Raw genomic sequence first — 22,011 nt, 5'->3', positions numbered from 1 at the left:
GAAAAGGCAAATTTTTGCAAACCATGAGATAGGATTATGTCAATAAAATACTGGCCTCTTTCCAGCACTTCTCTGTGTCATGTAAAACAGCCTCTAGTGAGGATTCACCTTAAATCACCTCTGCAATTAGGGGTTAACTGAACAGATGTGAAACAGAGCTGAATAAAAGACATTGAAAAAGAAGAAACAGGTTTTTGCCTACAAACTTTGATTTAACCTTAGACCCAAATCCTGCTAAACAGGCCTAAGGCAGCAGCCATAGTGACAGAACTTGCTACCCCCGAGCATTCAAAAAGTGAGGCAAAAATCACTACTTTTACTTGAAAAGCCCGACACTGGGGTGTGGGGGTAGGTGCTTTTACCAAGGATTTTGAAACCATAGGATTCACTTTTTCAAACTTTTATTCATGGTTTATATAAATCTGAGATTCTCCCCACAGTCTCAGAACATCTGGAGCTGATGACTTCAGGAAAGCACTAAAAATGTTAATACTCAGACTGTCAGCTTGGCTCTGCAGCACTACCAGCAGAAATCTTCTTTTGGGGCTGCAGAGAACTCAGTTTAGCAGCAGAGAAGCATGGCAGGAATTTCTGCAAATGAGAGAGGAAGATGAGAAGTGAACACATCATTACCTGTGTGAAAAAGAGTGGTTACGCTACTTCGTGTCCTCCCTTCATGCATCTTGCATCAATGCTTGGTCCTGGCTTGGAAAGCGTCAATGTTTCAAATTTGGATAAATTGAGTGCCCTGTAAAATTTAGGTGGCATCAATGTTTGTTTTCTGATTTACAACTCAAAGAGATATCACTGGACAAAAATGACAAGAAGTCTGAGGGAGGTGAAATAAAGATGGGCCGGGGTCAATTTTACAGTGATAACTGAAGTGGATTTTAAGAGAGTTACACCTGCAAACACAGTATTGATGTGCTGTATCACATTTGGCCATATTCTCCATCCCAGTCCTCATGACTGATTCCTGCTGTGGTCCAGCATCTATGGTAAGTGTTTCCTGAAAGATGTTTGGCAACCCTCAACTGTCTGATTTGTTCTTCTTTTAAAATAAACCTTTCTGATAAAATCCTTGCCTGTTCCTCAGTTTCTATTAGTACTTTATAATGTACTTCCTCAGTAGAGATTTCTTGGGCATTGCAGGTTAAAAATTACATGGGATTTGGTGAGTTTGAAAAGCTGTCTTAAATCTACATATTTCAGTCCCTATGACTCCAATGGTGTTGGCTCAGGCATGCTCATTCCTGTAGGAAATGCCACATGCCTGAAGAGCAGTTCTTCCTGACACTAGAGAGAGCTTGGAAGGAACAAAAGCAGCAAGTGGGTGCACAATGGTCTCCCACTGACCTCCTGTATTATATTTCAATTTTCTTCTTCTTTCCATATGTTTCTTCTTCCCTTCATATCCCTCTTCCTGCAGTTGGGTCCCAAATTAGCAAGGGACCACCAGTTAGCTTGCAGTTACAAAAGCAGTCCTAGAGAGTTTTGTGAAAGTAAGAGCCAATACACAATTTCTGGGCGGGGGGCTTCTGGCGTGGGCTAGGAGACCTAGCCAGACTGCTGAGCACAGCGCCTTCCACCGTGCAGGTGAGTCTCCTTACCTCCTACAAGCAGTAAGGAAGCACAGAGGAGAACAAATCTCTGTGTTATGCCCTAAAATAACCCAGAGCAGTGCTTTCTGGTGGGTTTTAGGACAAGGCAAACAGTCCCATTATTATTTTACTGCCATAAGGGAGCTCTCTTCAAATGTATGGTGATAGAGCAATAATCTACAATGTACATCCTTATCTTCACTCATAAGTGAATCATATAAAACTCCTCCATTATCATACACCATAAAAAGATTAAGACACATGCACATTTTAAAAGGTAATTATTACATTTAAAGAAATTAAACAATGTTCTGAATGATCTCAGCACCTTATTTAGCACAAGAGACTGCACCAATTTATTTTTTTTTCCTATTAAAGTAATTTTTCACAATTCCTTTTCATTAGAAAATAAAAGCTTAAAGCCAAGCACAGCTGCTGAAAAGCATTAATGAAACCTGTGTCTGCATAGCAGAATCAAAGCAGTAGTAGAGGTGGCAGCTAGCCACAGAAAAGGGCAGAAGAGATAGGGAAAGCAGTAACAAGGGAGGCATGAGATAGTAGGAGATAGGAAAGATTCACAAATGAGTTACTTGTTGCCATCCATTACCATCTATATCTGCATCAGGGAAACACGTAGTTTAGAAGATTTGCAGTTTTGAAAATGTCAGTGCATTATGATAATATCAAAACTGAACACCAAAATCTTCGGCGTGACTTACAAGTGCATTACATACAGAAGGGTATATGGGATCTGGTTAAATCTAAACACACACGCATTTGGAAACTGTCATTTACGTGGTTGGGTGCTTTCTCGAAGGCATATGTACAGTCTGTTGTTAATCTTTGGAAATCAGTGGTGTTTCTTACAAACACAAATTAATATAGTACTTTTTATATTTCCAAATTAAGTTATGTAATAAAACACATCTTTTCAATCAAGGTAATGCAAGCTGACATGTGATTTCCTTTGTGAAGCAGATGTTTTAATTGTTAGATAAGCTCCTAATAGTTCGCTTTTTCTTGAAAGGAAAACAAAAGTATATGAATGACCTCTCCCTCCCCGTGGCTTTCAGAGCAGCTACTTTTCTTGAAGATTAGGAGTCTCTTGGACTCAAGCCCTAACTCCTCTTGTATCTGCAAACTACAGTTTGAATTAGTTTTCTCCTTTAACAAAAACTCCTGCCGTGTTGGAGAATCTCTTAATTACTTTTCAAGCTTCTCCTGTTATTGTGGAACTCTATGAAAATCTGATTATAGCACTAATAAAATGAGTGAATACTCTTTTCTTTCAATTTCATCTAAAGGCTTCAAAATACAAAGATATACAAAGTCACATAGCAACATTGTATTAATAAAAATAAATTAATGGTGCCAAATAAGAACCTTATGTCATGAAAATACAACTGTGGGAATTATTTAATCTACAACCAATAATGTGAAGTACTAAGGAACAAAATTTGACAATTTAGGAGTTCAGAATTCTTTATCAAGGTAGTTTATAAGAATGAAGTTCTATTCCCTCTGAGATCTAAGAAAAAACAGTGCATTTCCCACAACATTTCCAGAAAAAAACCCAAAAAAACAAACAAAAAAAACAAAAAAAAAAATCCCCAAAACAAGCAAACAAAAAACCAACCAAACAACCAACCAAACAAAAAAAACCAAAACAAAACAAACAAAAAACCACCACCACCAACAACAACAAAAAACAGGGAGCGGAGGTAAATCTTAGGTCCAAGAACCCCCAACCAGTTTGAACTCCTACAGTTGATAGTGGTGCTTCAAAGATGACCAGCAGCTTCCAGTCTGCCAACAGATATAAAGATTCTGAACACAGAATCACAGTTGCTTCAGTGGGAGCTGCTGTCTTTTTGATAGCAAATACAGACTTAAAAATCTGCCCAGTCAAAATTATATAGTACAAGGCTGAAAAGGAAAAGAGAGCTCTACAGCAGGGAATTGCAAATCTGTTGTGGTTTAGCAGATGCTCAAATAAATCTTCATCTCTTCTGTATTAGATGCCTTTATCCTGGGCTAAAAATTTCTATATCACATACCAATGGCAAAGAAATTCACAAGCTTCCAAACCACAACCGAGGTAAAATTTCTTGCTTCCATGGTAATTTATCCTTTGAGGTGAGTAGCTGGATATACAGGAAGACTTACACTAGCCAGTATTGGAAATCAGTGGGGAGACTATAGAGATCCTCACCTTAAAAATATATGTGCCAAATCATCATAAAAAGCACAACAGGGAAACGACGATGTGCCAGATTTTTGAATCAGTTATGATGACATAAAACTAGAGAAACATGGCTGAATTCTATAGGGTTTTTCCTTTATTTTTAGAGAAGGTAAAGTGAATGGGTGGTGCTTCAACAGAGATGGGGTTCCGGACCTACACAGTGACTGTCAAACCAGGCTGCTCTGCACTGCCTGCAGGAATTTAGCAGGAGCTGAAGCCATTGCCTTGTTGGGAGCAGCTGATCAGCGGCATCTTGACTCAGGGCTGAGCTCCTGCAGGCACTCTTTCAGAAGCCAGATGCCTGCCTTCAAAAATGGCACTTCAGTGTTATTCAAAGTAAAGGAAGGAAGGCAAGGCAAATCCCTCCTTTTAAACATCAGGCATCTGCATATATATGGTGCCCGCACTCTTACACTAGTCCCATGAGTTTTATGCCAGCATTCAGCCACTGCTCCCCTGGTCCTGAGGGATATCTAGGTGCATAGGCTGCTACAAGCAAATTATTGCTGCTTGGAAGACCAGTAGCTTCCTGTGCCTTGACATGGAGAGCTGGGCAGCTTTTCAGGGGCATTGTACTGATTTTGGCTTCTTGCACTTCTATAGTGACCACAGAGCCCTTCCCTTCCTATAAGCCCCAGGTACAAGGAGCCGTTGTCACATGGTATCACATCTCTCCTGCCGCACGGTATCTGCAGGCACGCTTTATATGAAGTCACTTGTGACACAACTCCACAGCCCTCAGCACACAAGCCAAGGCAGCAAGAGGCTCCCGGTTATTGTTGTTCAGTTCTGAAGATGAAGCAGAAAACACATGTAAACAGTAGTGGTTTGTTAACATTTAAATCTGTCTGCTAAAGCTAAAGTGCCAGAGGAGGGAAAAAAAAAATAAAAATAAAAGAAAGAACAAAGACTGATTGCTGTGCTGGCTTTTTGTCCTCAGGAGACTGATTTCCTGACATCACCGGCACCAACACAGGCAGAGCTGAGCGTTCATCTTTTGGTTCTTTTGCTGCAGTTCAGATCAGCAGTTCACTGCTCGAGACACTGCTGTAACACATGGGAGGCAGAGCACATTTATTTTTTTTTCCCTGTAAATTCAGAGTAAATTAGATTTGGTGCTCTGCCAAGAACAAAATACTGTCTACTATTGTAAGGGTTGTTATGGGCCAGATCTTCAAATCTCTACCACTGGCAAAGTGTGTTTGTCCAACTATTGAGTTAGTAAAGATATCTGATTTGGCTCAGTGTCTTTTACATCTATGCCCTTAAACCTCTTTCCTCCCAGAACACGCAAGTGAATACAGTCTTTATAATAGAAAAAAAATTCAATCAGCTTAAATAAGTAGTTCCCTGCTATAACTATATCTCACCTGATTGATTAGAGATTTTGTTTTAAATAGTGCAATTAATTTCTACAGTATACAAATATGAGCTCTGATGATCCCAACATTATTTGCATGGGTGAAATAAGATGAATCCAATATGAGTACCCAAGAGGAGAATGAAGGTCTAAATAATATATCTAGCAGCCACAATATTAATTGCGTTGTGGAAAGTTGGAAATTACTTCTGTTTTCCTTGCTGCATTTTCTAATGCTTGTAATTTTTTGTCTCCAAAGCATCTTAGAGTGGGAATAAAAGAATACTTATGACATTTGTTAAAATTTCAAAATGGATCTGTCCACTACTCTTTCATGTTGGCTTTCTGTAAACACTGCACATTTCTAGCCAAAATCTTCCCCTTTGCACTTTACAAGGGGGACAGAGAAGACTGCTTAATCTAATCCCAAAAGTGCGAATTTCAGACTAATTTATTTTTTGATGAGTCTCACAAATAATTTTAAATAATTCCAAAATAGCTCATACATGTGGGATATGTGTCCAGACATTAAAATCCAACAAGAAGAATTCAGTAAACAAAAGTTTCATTATAATTGATTTGCCTATCTCTGTCTCACAAAATTTTCCCAGCATTCTCTGCATTCAGTGATGACTGCTGTCATGAATATGAATTACATGGTTTAATATCTTCTCTTTGCTGAGAAAAAGTGATTAAAATTTTATAATTTTATAGTTTTAAATTGAATCAGTTTATTAAAAGGTTACAAGTTATTAAATAAAGTGTATTTTTACTGTAGAATTATTTTTAAATTACAGGATATGGGATGGAGAGGCATTCTAGAAAGACCAGAGAGTGGTGGAGGAATTCCATTATTTTCATGAGAAAAAACTGGTGCTTTAGTGATCGTCTTCTTTGATAATGAGATTTGTTTTAATTAATAGTCTGTTTAACATGTGCATTCCATTATCAGGAATTATTGTGCTTCAGAGACCTCTCAGTAGAAGTAGAGACGCAGTGGAGGGTAGTGTAAAGATGTTTGAGGTAGAGGAAGACACACTGGTTCCCCAGCTGGGAGGAACAGATTCATATTACCATGGTGCTGTGAACAATGACCTCTGCCAAGGAGCGGGTTAGCTTGCAGATAGAGTCTCTACACCAATGGGATCATCCATGCCAAGCAAACATTACCCACTATAAGATATGGACAAACCTATTTTCTACCAGAGTAGAAAATAACCTGGAACCACATTGCACAGTAATATAGATGACCAAATCCACAATGGCCAAGTTGAACTGGGTAGCAGCTAAGCGTAAAAAGTCGTTGAATTCTTTGTATAAAAGGGATAGAAAACAAGAAATATGACCTTCTTTTTCATACCCTTTCTACTCTTATTGCTTCCATAACTGACCTCACAAAATAGTCAGACTAGACACTAGTTTTCACCTATTTCTGTTCTCTAACGCATATCTCAAGAGACAAGATAAGAAAGGGGCAAAAAAGCTAAGGCTTAACCTACATGAAGGAATTAATATTCATAACTGATTCCCACTGGAACCAAAGCTGAGTGCTTCACACTGGTAGAGAAGATGCCAAAATCACTCTCCTGTTATCTTTACTGAGAATATCATCCTGGTGTTAACTATGATGATGTGCATCTCATGAAGTCAGCTAAATTAATCTGAATTTACACTGGTGCAATGCATTGTTACATTCTGCTAGCCTTACTGATGCTGAGATATGTATTATTTTCCTAGTCTCAGATCCCTCCAGCAACAGTGTTGAAGAATGTGTCCTTGTACCCATTTTGCGCTACCATTAATTACAGAGGTATGAACTGTCCCTGAGTGATCATGCTAATCTTCAGTAAGTGGATGTAGATGAGTGCTCAGCCTACTGAAGGTAATGTCAATCCCATCTGAGTTTACTGAGTTTATGTGTTAAATCACTTTGTGACTGCAGAGTATTGACTATAAAAAGATTGAGACTCTTCTGGGTGATAACCATCTGGGATTGCTGATCTGAGATAAGGGTGTGAAAGCAGGCAGTCTGTGTGAATTGTCTGTATTCTCCCAGTTGCTGCTGCTCTGCGTCATTTTTTGAAGTATTCCCCGAGCAACGGCATGCTACCCAGCTGAATCAAGCACGGTTAAGGCTTGCCATAATATCACGTTTCTAAAACTGGTCTATTTCATCTTGAAATGAGTTATGTGCTCTTTGTTTGTATATCTCATTTCTAAATCTAAAAATATTTCTTTTGCAGAACAGAAATAATCTCCCCCTGAAAGTGTGTTGAAGGAGATGTGATAAATCAATTAGCAATAAGATACTTAGGGCTAGCTTGTTCAAACAATTCTTCTCTTGACCTATGCTTACTCTGTGAGTGTTGATGAAATTTAATTAAAGAATATTCCAAAACACTGATTCTGGAGATATGGTTGATGTTTTGTGCCTAATCAAACAGATTGGTTTTGTTCTGCAGGTAAACTGACTTTTAGAAATCACTTTATTATGGCTCAAAGATAAAGGAAACTCTTTCTCAGTACTTCACAATGTCTCCCTCCTTACTAAGACTGATTTATCAAAGCATTCCAGTTCAGCACTTAAACAGTCCCTTGGACCAAAGCATTTGTGCTAAACTGTAAAATTACAGACCAGATCATGGCAGAACACACAGGTATTGCTTGGAGAGCAATAGAGGAAGAGACCCAGAGAGACAAGTGCTCTTGTTATTTTCATTGCTCTAATATTGCTGACCTGTTCCGTATGCTCACCAGTACACAGAAGAGAGTAGAGAGTCTCCTAAGAGTTGAGGCTCTTCTTTTCTTGGTCAGTGTCCAAGAAAGTAAAGAAAAGGTAAGGCAGTTACTTTTGCTCTGGTCCTTCAGATCCACACAGCTCAGATCTAACATATAGTTTATATCAGGTCCGTTACCCATATAACCCCATAGTATTATAGTTAGTTACAAAAGATCCTCTTCTTACAGTACTATTCCTATCTTAATCAACCTCTCCCCCTTAAATTATTTCTAATATCTTTGGGAGTTGCTGCTAATCTAGAAATGTTTTCCACTTCTGAAATCAGTCATTAATGAGACTGCTACTACTGTACATTAGAATAACAGCTACAGCTTTCCGGATATTTTAAAAGTATGAGCCCACCATGAGGTCTTTGGACTAAAAAGGAAGGCCGCCTAGTCATAAATGCTATATTTTGAGAGGTTGGAGGGCACTATATCACTAGATTATTATATGCCCAAGACAGAGAGGGCTGGAATTTCAAATACTGCCTCAGATTTTTACTGCTTTTGACTTTTACTGCGGATGGCTTCTTAGCAGAGTTCATGCAGGTAGCATAAATATCTGCTTTTTACTCACAACTGCATAGACCTGTATCCTCATGATGCAATAACAACATCTACACTTATGCAGGAAATACTAGATAGGTATCTGACATGCTTTGTCTTTGAAGGTAGTTTAGATACTCAATATCTGGAAGAGAACAGTTCTCTCTGATTAACAGCCTCCCAGTTCATCATCAACCAACAGTCTGTGAGTTACAGTTTGTGAGTGGGGGACTAAGGCACGCACACATCTGGAAGGAAAAAATGCACAACAGATTGGATTGGAGGAGGGAAGATCATCCAGGGACAAAGTCAAGAAAAAGAATGTGTGCAAAGATACAATAGGGAAAAAGAGAGTGGCTGGAAAAGGAACGGAAAGAAGGGAGGAAGAAAAATAACACGCAGTTCAGGTATAAAAGCCTTATTCAAAGAAAAACAGGGAAAAAGTAGAAGGCAAAAGTAAGTGACAAAAAAGGTGAAATGAAAGCAAAGGCAAAGGTACAGAAATGTGCGAAAAAACAATGGGAGACTTACTCAAACGGAGTTATACTGTGAGATGCTCTTATTACTCACCATATCTTTTTTCTCCCTATTACAACTGTTCTCCACTTGCTGTAGGGGCCTTTTTTTTTTTTTTTTTTTTTTTTTTTTTTTGCTTTAGTTTTGTGGTATTTTAAGCTTAAAATACTCAGTTCCATCAGTTTTCTCAAGGTAATTAATGAAAGAGAACTTAATTCCAGATGCCAAAATCTGTTTGCTGCTAAATAAATAAATTAATAAGGCCATAAACTAACAGACAAGTCAAATTTATAATACATTATCATCTGTTCATTGAAGGGATAGAAGGGATAAAATACTTTATTCGTGCAAAGACACATTTTGCCTTGGATCACAACCTTTTCAAGCCACATCATGTGGAAAGCAGGTGTTATACAGACTTGACATCACAGTCACATTGGCTGCCAACTATGAAATCAATCCCTGTCTTCAAACAAGGAAGTGTGAAGCATCACAAGAAAGCATAGAGGAGTGAGATGGGGATGTGGCGCTGCTACCGGGATAACTATGGGAAGAGTCCTCTGAAGCAAACAGCAGGCTACCTGTTACTTTGTGTACCTGGAAAACCTAAAGAGACTGTGAACTGTGAAAAGAAGAGGGAGGTTTTTCTGTGGCACGTGCCCTCCCAGGGTGCTCTTGGTACCAGCAGACTCTACAGTAGTATGTGGCATTAGAACATAAACTGGCAGAATTGAGCTATGGACACAGAGATTTCAAAAATGACTGGGTTGATATGGAAGACTAGCAATAAAAAGAAAACAGGAATAGGCTTAATCTGAACCACTGAGGTATCCACTATGGTCAAAGGAAACAGACCTGTGCATGGGACTTGCCAGGCACTCATGCAAAAGGGCAATATCTGGCAAATGAAACATGTTTCTTAATTGATTATAGTTTTGAAATATATCTTTTCCATAATAATTTTCCATCAGTAAACAGTAAAGTTGATTGGTTGTTGATTCATTCTGTCTTTGTCCCTGAGATTCAAGGCTAGATGCTGATGTAAAATGAGACCCCCTGGGATAACACATCGGGGCATGCATCTTTGCTATGAGCTATGGGTCCTAATCTTGATCCCACCTAAAAGAATAGGATAGCTAAAGATCTACAGTTTGTGGTAAATGGTGGCAAACTAAACTGAAGGAGTTGAAGCGTTGGCTGCTCTTCTTGCAGGAATCCTTACAGAGGTTACCAAGACTTCTCCCAAAGGTTGCAACCTCCTAACAGCGGGGAGCTGAACAGCTCATGAATCAGCTCAAAACCACCACAGCTTACAGCTTGGCCTATTAAGGTAAACCAACATTGATTTTGGTTTATGCTAAACAGTAAGATTCAGGAGCTGATTCACGAGCCATTCAGCCATCCCTGCCACAGGGCAGATGCCTCTGGAAGACAGCAGGGTTGGGGGCATTAATTGCTTCAGCTGCTGAATTTTAAACTGCCATTAGTTGTGTGGCAATATGCTTATGGGGAATTCCCTGTGGAGAAGACCACAAAAACCCTAACCAAACAGAAAGTTACAGCTAAGTCTGAAACTGTGATAATAATAATTTGTAGCTTACTTTAAAACCCCTGTCTTCCCATATCATTTTTAAAACTGTACATTATTGTTGCTACCAAGAATACAGCTGCAATCTGAGAACTCAGATGTATGTTTCCTTCTATTCCTGGAATGAAAAATGGTATCACAATTCACATTTACAGCTCTGCTGTAGAAAACGGAAGCTCAATAATATTCACTGGTGCTTTCAAGAGTTATGTTAATATTTTGCATCTTGACCCGAAGGACTCATAAATCTATATAAATACCAGGGGGTCTGAGCTTTTTGACATCCATGTAACTATTATGTATATTTTGTGAAAGGGAAACTGAGGAAAAGTTACTCGGTTTGTGTAGTTACACAAGTCCTCTTAGCTCTCCACACTTTATATCCTAAAGAAAAGGACCATTCTTCCTCCAAGACATTCACAGCAAAATCTGAAATCACATGGAACTAGGCTGGCTTAGAGTTTCAGTGTAAGTTTAAAACTTAGCTCATTTTTAGAAGGAGCCTACAACATTCATGAACTTTTGAATTAACCTAGATACTGTTTTGAGCAAGCTTGCCCATAGATCTAGTTTGGTGACCAAACTATGTAAAGTATGTCAAACCAGATCACCCAAGCTTTGATGCTTCTTAGTTTTGGTTTGCATTTTGAGTTTCAGACCAAAGCCATGGTTGACAGAATGAACTGTTAGGAATGAGAATAAAGAAAATGCTTATGTGAGGTTCTCCATAAAGAAACCCACAGACTTTTGCACAGTTCTCTATTTTCCCTACAGAACTAAACAGTGCTTTAAGCCTCCCTTCAGAAATAAACTACATCTAAACTCTCCTATCAGAGGGCTTACCCTTGTTAGAGTTTCAAAAAAGATATCCATTCTAAGGAACACATTCCCTATGGTACATTCAGGACTGCTTTATTAAAATACATACATGGCAAATAATGTATGGCATCAATAAAAAGATTTTACAGTGGCAATTAGGATTTGATCCAAAGTCCATTAACATCAATTGGAATGTTTCCATTGATTTCGAGGGAGTTTGAAGTAGGTCCACATGGAAAAAGATGTACACCCATTTCTAGGCCTATCCTAGTCCACCCAGGTGAGGGGAAACCTGCATATCTTTCACACGCCTCCCTTAACTTCTGGGGTCTCACCAATGGATTTTTAATTACCAGTAATGGCCAGACCATTATATTTAAATTGCCAGCCAATTTCTGGTCCATTGTTTCAGATCTGTGGGCTCTGTGAGCAGATGCCGAGGCAGCTGTGCAGCTCACAGCTTCCGTGGCATTTCAACCTCACAGGAGATGTAGCATCGCAAACCATTTAGCTGGCGTCCCCTGCAACCAGGAGCTCTGGTCCGGTAACACTGCAATCCAGGCTGTTGGTGCACAGGAGTGAAAAGCTATCGTTGAAACTCTTCCAAAACCAAACTATATCTTCCATTGTCTCAAAGGAATAATAAACCCTGGCTGGCTGATTGTCGAATATAATAACCATCTAGCTGAATTAGTGGGCATTCCTGGGAATGACTGATTTCTGCTTTTCCCAAACAGCATTTTTTTTTTCCCAAGATAATGGTTCTTCTTAGCTGAAAAACAGGATTTCTCTGTACATAACTACAGGAAAACTAAAGTTAAGAAATTTAGAAACAGTGATATTCAGAATTATACTCCCTGTGTGCTCGAAGTCAAAATAAAATGCTCTTTAGCAAAAATACATGGCTGTTGAGAGCAGTTCCCACCCACACAGTGTCAGGGCCCTGAGGGCATTCACCAGGCCAACTCTCCTTGTCCGGCCTCCCCTGGGGATCCCCCGCCCTGCCCAGGGCCCAGGGCGCCATGTCAGCCCCCAGGACTGTCAGCCCCCGCCGCTGCCGTGCCGCAGCAGGGCTGGTCTCCAGCTCCCCGTAGCTCTGCCCAGCCTGGCCACGACCTGCAGGCCCACGGCTTTGGCCTGTCCCCAGCCCCAGGCTGGTGGCCAGTGCCCAGGGCAGTACACGGTACAGTAAGAATTTTCAAACAAAGATGCCTTCACTGAGGCTGACCATTCATTCACCTGTTGTGTCAGGTCTGTTAGTCCCACTCAGCCTGAACTGGGTGCTTGAAAATCTCACTACTGCATCAACACGCAATCACGCGGCATGTTTGAATCAGTAACATGCGTTTTGTTACTTTAATGTATTTTTCCAGGTAATGGTGGATTGAGGTGTTTTCTGGTTTTAATGAAGTCATCTCTTTGATCTCTTGCGTAGAAACCCAAAGTCTTGATGTCACCGAGCAATCTAACACCTATTTGTGATCCTGACAATGATGATTCACAAGCTAAGGCTCCTGCTATCTCGCCTGCAGATGTTGGCCTAGCAGAGCAAGCACTCCCACCTTCACCAAAGCACAGGCAGAAGCACTTCATTGAAATGTGAAGCAGCTAGACCTTTCACCAAGAATGTCAGACATGTGGGCACAAACCACCTGTTTTCCTGAAGGGACATGTTATCTCAGGTTGCTGCCTTGAAAACAGGCAATGGTGTGGGAAAGGGACAGAAGACTTCTTAATCTCTGTTTCTAATGTTGTTCCATTTTGAATGGAATTGTTAAATATTAAAAGAGTAAAAGATCAAAAGATAGAGAATGACTTTTAGTCTGTTTGTTAGGCCTCTCACGTTTGCAGTTCCAATCCAGTGTAGATGTAGGTATTTTTAGAGAGAAGAGATGCAATGAGAGAGAACAAATAAGCCAAGCACCAAAATGCTGTAGTGGTTAGGACACACTTGTGGGAGTTAGAAACTGTGTAGTTTTGTCCTTTCAGTCAGCAGACTGACTTCTATTTCCATTTCCCACATGATCAGTGATACCTCCATCACCAGATGATTGATCGGGCAAGAGTCTTCTGATAGATCCAGGAGATGGGTCTAGGAACCCTGTGGCTGGAAGCCCCAACCAGAGATAGGTATGAAGACATTGTGCCAGCGTCATCTCTCTCCTTGCCACTTCCTAATGACTAGGTTAAGTGGCTCACTACTCGGCCAATTATTTGTGGACCTTCACTGTCTAAATTAGCTCTGCTAATGTATTTCACTTGAAATGTATGGCCTTCCCTGAGAATTCTGAACTTCACTAGCCAGTACAGCATCAATTGTTAGAAATTGCAACAGAGACACCAAATGGCCTTTGTGGGCCTAGTTCTCAGCTATACTGTGGGTTCCAGTTGAAAGAACTCTGCCGAATACAGGAAATTGAGACAAACATTTCAAAGAGAAACTGTGCGCTGGATTCTCTAATTACTTTCTACTTTTCCAAATTAACTGTAAAATGCAAGAAACATCCACTTTGCAGAGGTAAAAATAGCTATGCAAGATGCAAAGCTGGTCAAAAAAAGGGTCTACTTGGATTAAAAGAGTAATAAATATAGCTAGGTAGGCAATGAAACTGGTTTTGAGGTTAAGCAAAAGTCCTTAAAACACTCATTATGATAAGATTAAGATGTCCAAGTGCCTGCTTGTGCTGCTTAGGGTTCTAAACTGTGGTAAGGATACTTGGGAAAAACATCTGCTGAGGAAGTAGATGTGTTCCTGTTCTGTGTCTTGCAGCTTTTTAAAATGAAGTGTATGCCTCACCTGTGTCCTCACCACTGCCTTTCCGTGACTTTGCAGCCTCAGGAACAGTTCCAGTGTGAATCAAAGACTGTGACCCTTCCCTGAAGTTGCTGCTTCCACTGCTTGCCTGCTTCATTTCAGGTAGATGAGGAAGAAGAGCACTAGCTGTTCTTTCCTGCTCCCTGAGGTTCTGCAGAAGTAGCTTAGGGAAGAGAAGACTGGAGTTTGTCAGGCTCTGCCTAGACCTATAGGCAAAAGAAGTCATTTATTCCCTGCAACAGTTATCACCAAGGATGAGACAAAAGATGTTTGTTTTTTATCTTCCTCTGTTTGTCCTTGGACTTAGCCTTAACTGGCAGCTGCTGTATTGGCACTAGTTGGGTATAAGGTTCCATAAAGCAGAAGGGATAATTTAGGTTTATCAAACTGCAGACATTCCCCTTTATCCCTTCCAACAGCCAAATCAGGCTCTTTGGCCAGGATCTTCATGAAAGAAGTGTAAAACATGACTAGTCTGAATTATTGCTGCAGGGGACTTGCATTTCACTGGGGGAATCCCCTTCAGAGAACATGCGGGTAATTTCCACTATGTACAAGGCTGACAATCTGCTTCAGACTGATTGTGGTCCCTTGCGTCCCTGAAATATATTTGGTCATTCGTATTGAAAGGACTGAAGAAGCCTGCTGTAGGGGGTTTGGTTTGCTGTGGTGGATGCACTAGCCTACTCCTTAAGCATTCATTAATCATGCATTAACCCTAGAGGACATAAGCCCACATTCTTCTGGAGCCTTAACTTTATTAAAAGGGAACATAAGTGCTCATGACTTCTCCTTCTGTGTAAAGATGTAACTTTGCCTACAGAACCACCAGATATCCTCAGAATTTTACCCATCTTTAATCAGAAAACCAAGCTCTGATCCTGTGAATTTAGATGTTATGAAAACAACAGAAAATAATAGGAATGCGGAGGTGCTGAAGACCATGTGGAGATAACACCTAAAAAAAACCCCAATTTTATTTCCTAATGTATCTTCACTTTTCAACATTCTTTCCCACTTAAGGTGATGAGTTAAGACAAGCAATGCAGGGAATTCTTCCGGTTACAGCTCACTGCATTACAATAGCTTTGGAAATAAAGATTTTTCCCTTCAGTACATACAAGATGAGATTTTTTAAAGCAGTGGCTTAGTCTAGGATTCAGTTGTCAATTATTTCTGTGTAGAAACTATCAGAGAATTATCCTGTGCAATTATCTTAAGTTAGGCTCTAAATCATCACATAGAAACAAACCTCTATTCCGGACACTAAGCAGTGATTTATTCTCTATCTTAAAGAAAAAAGCCGGGCTTTCATGAAGGACACGGAAGCAAGTATATTCTTCCCTCCCACTCATCCCTAATAAGTTTTATCTTTATTCTTTACAATCCTGGATAGCAAAGTGGCTGAGAGCTGTCAGGATCTCTGATGCCACATGGTTATTGTCCCAGTTGTTTCTTCTGGTTCCAGTTGAATGACAGTGGGAGCTGTTCTGCTTCTGAGCAAAGGGGAGGAGGAGGAGCTGCAAATTCTTAGCTTTTTAGGTTAGAGTGAAAGATACCTTAAAAGTTGTTTGCCTCACAACTTACAACTCTTTTTATATTTAATGGCTTGAAAAGATTAGGGTGAATAAATTCTAATGATTTGGGGGTTTACACTACCGTCAAGCAAATAAAGAAGACAGGCTAGTAATAACTTGTCTCTCTGCCCACACAATCATTTTACTTCAGAATGCCATGAAAATACTTTAAACAGGTGTCTGTCAAGGCACTATTTGAATAATAGGCTTACCTGGTGTTCAGGATTCAGTCATGTTTTCCTTGATATGGGATGTCCTTTTTAAAGGGATGAGGACATACGCAATTAGCTGAAAATGCTAATGAAATTTCTGCTGCAGATACCTTCCTCGCTACTCCACTTCATTCTACATGCTGATAGAGGAAAAACAAAATGATGAATCCTGATCTCTGAATCACTCAAATGCTGTATTTTCAGACACAGCTGGTGCTTTAGAGATCAGGGTACCTGTGAATTTCAGTTTACATTTGCCAACATACAGAGTGGGATTCATCCAAGTGGCAACAAAAGCAAAGCAAGACTGTAGGAAAAAAAATTAAATTAGATGCAGTGTGAGAATAAACTATCTACAAGTGGGAGAAGGAGTATTATCAGAGAGAGAAAAAGAAGAGAGGACAGGCCGCATCTTCTGGACTATCCTTATGGCTTTGTGCGATCACAATAGTATAAGGAAAGCCAGCTACGGGAGAGGAATCCTGTAAAAGCATAAAGCTACTACAGAGACTCATGCCATTCTGTGTCCACGCCTCAGCTCAGGATGGAGGGCATGACTGTGAAAGAGAGGGCCTGCTGCTGAGAGCTGCCTGCTATCTGCTCTCCAAACAGCCCCCTGGGGCCCAAGACTCAGCAGGGAAGAAATGTGGGGAATGACACAAGCTGGGATAGCTCTTGTGGAGCTGAAAAGTGGAATCAGGTAAAGAATGAATAAAGGCACCTTTGTCCCCATTGCTCCAATCCTCTGCTGATAATAGTTCAGATGGATTAAATGATCTGGTTCATTAGGATTTGGTTTAAAGAGACTGATGGAACAACAGGGCATGCCACGGACAACTGAATGTTTTCATCTCACTTTCTAATATAAAATATTAAAGTTTTGAAAGTGAGGTATGCTATCACAAGAGATACTGTTAAGTTCTTAGCTGTATCACCATTGAGATAATTTCTCATAATTTTGTCCAGCTCAGAAAACCAATCCCTTTTTATCAGTTAAAACTTGACAACAATACTAATTTAACAACTTAAATAACAATATTAAAATGACAAGTCCTTTTAAATGGGAATTCCTAAATAGAAATACAGAAGAAATCTCAGTTGCATTTTCCTATTTCTTATTTTGACATGTTACAATAACTTATAATTTCCCTTTTTTTTAACTGAAATGAGTAAAACTTGACATAAATGAGATCTCAGTACAGCTAAATAAAGCTAAAAATTTAAATTGATCCAATACTTCTTTAAATTAAGCACTCTTAAATGGAAAATTGGCTCAGGTTTCTCCAATTTCATGGATTTTGATTGACATATCTGTCCTTATAACAGACACTCTAAATCAAGAGGCCTTAACAGAAGTGTCCTTAACTATAACAGTCTTAAAACGTGATTGTCCATGCCAGGTGAGCTGAACTCTGGTGTGTCACTCCAAGGAAGCTGCAAGTTTCTGTGAGAGTAAAGAACTCAGGTTGTTTTGGATACGTCCAGTGTTGTAACTAATGTCAGCTTTTAGAAACCAGAGAAAACTAAGCAGAGAGGAAAAAAGAAAAGAAGTGTGATGTGTGTGCCTTAGCACTCCAGCATGGGTGAAACGTAACACTGGAGTATTGCCACTCACTTCAAAAGGGCCAGGATTTCACTCTATATGATTCAAACTTACAAAAGTCTTCCAAAGGATTTTCAATACAATATTATGCAATCTTTAACATCTGAGGGCCAAACACGTAATTTTGAAAGGTCAAAAGGATAAACCTGGGAGCAGTTGACTACCCTGCCCTAGTCTCTTTACACTCCATAGGTAGGGCTCATTCAAAACATCCACTTTTCAAATCACAGGGCACACCTCAGTGTGCATGTTCTATTCATAAAGCAGTACAAACCTTCTCCCTAGTTCAGTCGTCCTCAATTTAGGCCCTACCATTTAGGGCTTTGGGCCAGAGGTTACACACCAAAAGAAAAATCAGGGCCTGACTCTCAATGACTCAAACCCTTCACTTGGTGCTGGAACACTTCAGCACTCCCTTGATTTTTTTGGCACCAGGAATTTATGACCCAGATTCTGGGACACTGTATGGCCCCATCCTACCCCTGTCTGAATTAGGCTATTCACTGAGCTACTCTCTCTGTGCTTCCTGCAGATCCCAGCAGAAAAGACGAACTATATTGAAGCACACCGAACTGTCACTGAAGTGAAGTCCTGACACGGGGTGAGGAGTTTCAATAGACAGGGTACTTGAACAGGAAATTTATGCCTCCTTTAAGGCACCTTTAAACAATTGGAGCAACATTAAGGAAATATGGTAGAAGACTCATTTAGAAGTGAATTTCATCACTTCCTGGATGGTTTTTAGGAGGTCTGTTTTGGAATGACTGAAAAGAGGAGGCATGATTCTAAGTGATTTTAGAAAAAAGGACCATGATGTCAAGAGCATACAATGCAGGCAGCAGACTTTCAGTGTGATGAGAAGCATTACTTGCAGGAGATTTGCATTCTTTAAAGGATTTTTACACATCATATTCTGTTAATTACTTAGTCATTAGTCCTTGTGAGAAGTCATTACATGCTAGCAGATAGAAACCCACCTAACTGGCATTAGGAGCTTTTCTCCATGAGTTCATCGGAAACAGGAAAATATCTTGTAAACACGCACAAAATGGGAAGAACTAGCTGACTGCAGTATTTTTAAGTTTAGGTGAAAATGTCACTGGGATTATTTAACAAAGAAATAGGAAGAGACAATAAGTTATTTCAAAACAATCACTCAACAAAGAAAGAGGATTAATTTTATGCGCAGGGAAACTGCAAAAATCACTTCTGTTGTCTGGATACAACGTGACAGTGGGTGCCAGTAACGTTTCTAATCCTTAAATATCTCAGCAGTACTACAAGTTCCCAATTTCTGTATGTTTGGTAGCACGGACTCCACCTACACCATAACTATGAGTCAGAAAAAGTACAATACTTCACAGCTCAAGCACGGAGAAACTTTTCCTTGTACATGTGGAATGGCGAGAACACATTTTCTTTTTTAATTCCCTTTAGTAGTTAAAAGGGGGAACACATTTTGACTTACCATTATCCCTTTACCCTTGGCCGTTAGATTTCTCTGTTAGACAAAGGTTTGAGTTGAATGTAGCTAAGCATAAATTGCAGGTTATGTAAAGATTAAAGCAGCAGGGTCAGCACAGGGACAGAAGAATCTCAGTCAGGCCAACACAGCCAGTGACCTGACAGCCAGTTCTGTTAGAGGTTTGTTTTGTTCCAGGTTAATATTATTCATGCTAAATGTGTAACATTTTAAGTGTGGCTCTGCCTTGGCCTCTCCCATTCTTTATTGCCATGCTTGCCACCGAGGTAATGCCTACTGGCGTGGGAGGCAAGATTCTTTTGCCCGACTACAACCACGCCACAGCACCCATCTCCAGCTGGGATGCTGGATCACCCGGCGGCGTCGGTGGCCTGGCCGGGGGCTCGTTGTGCCATCGGGCCGTGCGAAAGCGACACAGCAGCTGTGTGGTCGAAAACTATCCCGATAAACACCAAAGCGTGACCATCAAGTGCCAGCCTCGGCCCCCCTCCCCGCGCTGGTGGGGGCACCGTGAGCCCTCCCCGCCAGGTATAACGCGGCTCTGCCCGCCCGGCCGCCGCGGCTCCACGGAGACAAAGGCCGCGGGGAGGTGCGGGCAGCGGGCCGGCATGACCGCGGGTGGGGGGGGGGGGGGGTGGGAGGCGGGGGAAGAGGGGGTGACCGGCGGAAGGAACAAAGAAGCAGAAAAAGGCGAGAAGAGCAAAGAAAGTTGACACCGGCCCCGCGCGCCGCCGCCGCCGCCCCCCTGCCCTGCCCGGCCCCCCCCCCCAGACTTTCGCGGGGGGCCTGCGGCCCAACTGGGCGCATGCGGCGGCGTGGGGCCGCGGGCGGGAAGGGGAGAGGGCCGGGGCTCCTCGCTGACCCCAGCCCCTCACGTCTCCTGCTTCCTACTCGGCCCCGCTGACCCCGCCCCCCCCCCCCGCCTTGCGCTTCCCTTTAACGCGCGCTCCCGCCGGCGGCTCTTCCCCCTCCTCCCACCCCGGCCCGGCCCGGCGGCGCGCGGCCTCCAACGACCCCCGCGGGCGCGCGCTCGCGCCCCGTTCCCCCGCCTGCCACTTTCTCCGCCCACCCCCTCGCCGAAAGCGCGCGCGCGCGCCCGCCCGCCCGCCCGCCCCTCCCTCGGCGAACCGCCAGCGCCGGGGCTAATTGGTTGCAGGGCGCGCGCGCGGCGCTGACCGGGCGGGCGCGCGCGCGCGGAGGCGGCGGCGGCGCGCGCGCGCGGCGGCGGCTTCACTTCTCCTCGGGCAGCGGCGGCGGGAGCGGCGGCGGCCGCTCGGTGTGGGGGGGGGTGGGGGGGCAGCGGAGAGAAAGAGCGGGGCGAGGAGCGCGGGGGAGCGGGCTCATGACTCAGTGAGCGGCCGCAGCCCCTTCCCTAGCCCCGCGCCCGGCCGGAGTCGGGGCGACCGCGTCGGATTGTCCCGCAGAGCCTGTGCCCGGCGCCAGCGAGAGAAGAGGGAGCTGCGCTCGCCCGCAGGTAGCGGCGGTTGTTCCCCTCACCCGTCCCTCCCGGGGTACACCTTTGCGCTGGTTTAGGACCCCGGCTGCCTCCCCTCCCCCCGCCAGGTTCCTATCCTCCCGGTCCCTCGCCATCTCCCCCCTCACGGCAGCGCCCCCCCCCCCCCCCCCCCCCTTTTAACTGCGACCCTCGGTCTCTACGTTTATCTTTCATCTCCCCTCCCCCCTCCGCACCCCCCCGGCACCACCTGGTACTCGCTTCCCCCGCTTGTCATCCCCGGCCGTGCCCTTTCCTAGCAGCGGTCCCGGCCGCCCGCCCCCCGCCCCCCCGGCGTCTCTGCCACCGCTCCCCCCCGCCTCCATCCATCCTCTGGTCGTTGCTCCGGCCTCCATTGCTCCTCCGCACCCCCACACCCCTTCAACAACTCTTCCGTGTCCATTTGTCCTGCTTGCGCCGCTGCGGGCAGGAGCAGCGCCCACCCCCGCCCCCTCCCTCCACCCCCCCCCGGTTCCGCTCCGCACCCATTGCGTGGTCCCCGCGGCACTCGCTGTCCCCCTGGGTCGCTCCGGCGCCGGGGTGCCCCCTCCCCACCCCCCTCGTGACCGATCATCCTGGGGTACACCACCCCCACGCCCCCCCCCCCCCCCCCGCCACAGCGGTAGGTTGCCCGGGCTGGAGCCCCTCGGGAGGGACACTAACCCCACACCCCCCACACCCCCGCCCCGGAGCGCCCCGAGGAGCCCTGCAGCCCAGCCCCCTCCCTTCCTTCATGTGCCCCCGACGTCTTCCTCTCGCAGTCTCCTCCTCCTCCTCCTCTCCCCGGCTGTCTCCTACTTCTCATCCCGGCCCGGCCGCCGCCTGCCAGACCAGGGGGGTGCGGGGTGCGTGTGGCGTTGGGGGGTGCCCATCCATCCCCCCCCCCCCTCCCGGTAGGGCCCGATGCCGCACGCTGGGTCTCCTCGACGGGGAGGCGGGGGGCGGGGTGCGTGTGGAGGTGGGCGAGTCGCGTGTGTGCCCACGCGCGGTGGTGGGGCCGTGGGAGCCCGGGGCTGCCGTCCCGTCCCTCCCGGTTCCCCCCTCAGAGGCGGACCCTGCGTAGCCAGAAACTGGGCTCCTTCTGCGTCCCCTCCCGCGATGTTTTGGTCCTTTTGCCCTTTACGGTTTCTAATGAAGATGAAGTAAGGCGGCTGCTGCTGTTGCTGTTCTTCGTGGACCCTGCAGAAATATTCAATTTATCTTGATTTATAGGAAATTAAGACCGCCTTAGAAAGACATCATCACTAGTACTGCCTGCCCTAGGGACCTATCTGCACATTGCCAGGATCTCTCTGTCCCTGACTGCTAGATTATTTTTAATTTTTTGGAGGGGTGGGGGTGTGGGATGGTGGTGGAGATTGTCTTTTTTTTTG

The 22,011-nt window shown here is 43.6% G+C and overlaps 1 protein-coding gene and 1 long non-coding RNA gene across 4 annotated transcripts in view; one reads left to right on the top strand and one right to left on the bottom strand.

Moving 5' to 3' along the window:
- Nucleotides 1-493: 493 nt before the first annotated feature.
- Nucleotides 494-21,189, bottom strand: LOC122154314. The gene is made up of 3 exons (XR_006166202.1): nucleotides 21,124-21,189; nucleotides 16,061-16,200; nucleotides 494-591 (listed from the first exon to the last, which is right to left on the bottom strand). It is a non-coding gene; the product is annotated as an uncharacterized LOC122154314 (long non-coding RNA).
- Nucleotides 20,429-22,011, top strand: part of UBE2E2 (ubiquitin conjugating enzyme E2 E2) — a 215,752-nt gene continuing 214,169 nt past the window's right edge. For 2 of the 3 annotated variants that reach the window (XM_042801781.1, XM_042801780.1), the window contains exon 1: nucleotides 20,432-20,620. The gene's annotated coding sequence lies outside the window, so the exon portion shown is untranslated. Of the gene's footprint in view, nucleotides 20,621-22,011 lie in introns of all 3 variants that reach the window. The other variant, XR_006166201.1, reaches the window with a different exon arrangement.

This window comes from Tyto alba, unplaced genomic scaffold, assembly GCF_018691265.1.
Source record: "Tyto alba isolate M040663 unplaced genomic scaffold, T.alba_DEE_v4.0 Super-Scaffold_38, whole genome shotgun sequence".
In the NCBI taxonomy this organism is placed as follows: domain Eukaryota; kingdom Metazoa; phylum Chordata; class Aves; order Strigiformes; family Tytonidae; genus Tyto; species Tyto alba.
Note: the sequence above shows the minus strand (reverse complement) of the source record. Positions and strands in the feature narration are given on the sequence as shown.